This window comes from Oratosquilla oratoria, chromosome 5 (assembly GCF_046742065.1).
Source record: "Oratosquilla oratoria isolate Oo_2021 chromosome 5, ASM4674206v1, whole genome shotgun sequence".
NCBI lineage: Eukaryota > Metazoa > Arthropoda > Malacostraca > Stomatopoda > Squillidae > Oratosquilla > Oratosquilla oratoria.
In genome coordinates, this window is record NC_134781.1 from 49,990,046 (window position 1) to 49,992,366 (window position 2,321).

Consider the following 2,321-nt stretch of genomic DNA (forward strand, 5'->3'; position numbering starts at 1 on the left):
ACTAAATCCCAAACAGTTTCTGTCTACAGCGTACCACCCCGCCAGTCAGGGAGTTCTAGAACGATGTCATCACACGTTAAAGAATATACTACGTAAGTTCTGATACGAGGAGGACCGTGATTGGGATGAGGGATTGCCTTTCCTTCTATTTACGCTCCGTGAAACACCATGTGAAGCTTTAGGTGTTTCTCCCTTTGAATTGTTATATGGAAGGAAGGTAAGGGGACCCCTCAAGGTAATCAAGGACTATATCATATCTTCTCCTACATCACCTTTACAGTCTGTTAACTAGTATATTGTTTCCCTTAAGGATAACCTAACAAGAATGCATTCCTTTGCCCACAAGAACCTTGAGTGTGCGCAAAGTAAAATGAAAGTTAATTTTGACCAGAAATCTCGTAAGAGAGAATTCAAGGAAGGAGATATGGTTCTTGCGTACATTCCCATCTCTGGACAACCTCTTCAAGCTAAATACCATGGTCCTTATAAAGTTCAGAAAAAGATGTCAGAATGTAATTACGTACTAGAAATCCCTGACAGACGCAAGACAACTCAACCTGTTCATGTCAACTCGGTCAAACCATACCACCAGACAGTTCAGTCAAACCATTGTTTTCTCTAAATCTTTGTAACAAAATACCTATGTAAACCGACCGCCCACTGGTCCAAGAACCGACGTTGCCACATTTCGATCCTCCCACAGTCGGCAGCAACAGTGACATCTTGAACAACTTATCTTTGTACCTTAACCACTTGAATCCTGACCAAGCTAAGAAGATTTCTGAAATTATTTCTAGTCACAGATCCTTGTTCCGAGACAATCCTGGCCGTGTAACCTGCCGTCCCACGAGATTCAACTGTATCCAGGAACTTCTCCTAGCCATTAACACCCGTACAGATAACATCCCCTGAAGAAGGTGGTAATGAAGAATAAGGTCGACTATCTCGTGTAGCACGGTTTAGCAGTTCCCAGTAATTCTCTGTGGGATTCTCCGTGCGTCCTAGTCCTCAAAGAAAACGGACAAACACGACTATGTACGGACTATAGACGATTCAATGCAGTTGCCATCTCTGACGCCTACCCTCTTCCTCGGGTCGACGATTCAATTGAATGGGTAGGACAGTCAAGTTTATTACTAAAATGGGCCTCACTAAAGGTTATTATCAAATTCCTTTGGCTCCACAAAATCGTCCCATCTCTGTATTCATCACTCCCTTTGGACTCTTTGAATAAACCGTTATGCCGTTTGGGTTACGTACTCGTAATAGTCCGGCTACTTTCCAACGTACCACGAGTTGCCTATTACAGGACATTGATGGGGTAGCTGTATATCTAGATGATATAATAATAAATTCTCATAATTGGCAGAACCATGTACAACTACAAGATGTCGTAATGTCCCGAATGGAAGAAGCCAACCTCACCGCCCAGCTTCCCAAGACCATCTTCGCACAAGCTACGGTGACGTACATGGGGCACGAGATGGGACAAGGTGTCGTCCGGCCGAAACGAGCCAACGTCTCGGCTATTCTCGGCTACCCGGCACCCTCTACCTGGAAAGCACTCAGGCGTTTTCTGGGTATGGCCGGATATTACCGAAGGTTCTGCCCAAACTTCTCACAGGTAGCCTTATCCTTACCCCAAATGACAAGCTACTCCATACCTTACTCCTGGACTCCGGAATGTCAGAACGCTTTCCTGCTCTTAAAAACCTTCCTCACGCAGGATCCAGTTCTGCGTTCACCTAACTCCGACACCTTCTTCGTTCTACAGACGGACGCAAGTAATCAAGCCATCGGAGCTGCTCTTCTCTAGGAACACGACGGGATTTTGCATCCTGTCGCATACCACTCGGCCCAACTAGACCAGCACCAGAGGCGATATTCAACCACCGAGAAGGAGCTACTGTCCATCATCTCAGCCCTGCGGGAGTTCGAATGCTACGTACAACCCAGCTCGACCCCCTTACTAGTATTTGCCGACCATAATCCACAAGCTATATAAATCGTTAGTTCGTCCACATTTGGAATATGCTGTTTCCGTATGGTCACCGAATCTCATTAAAGACATTGACAGACTGGAAAAAGTACAACGGCGAGCCACAAAACTGATTCCAAATATCAAAAATAAATCATACGAAAATCGACTAAAACATATGAATCTGTTTTCCCTAAAAAAGTGTAGACTCAGAGGTGACTTGATACAGGTCTTTAAGATTTTAAAGGGAATTGACAACATCAAAAGTGACCAAATTTTCACATTGAATGAGAATCAGACAAGAAACAATGGTCTCAAACTGTCCGGAAATAGATTCAATTTG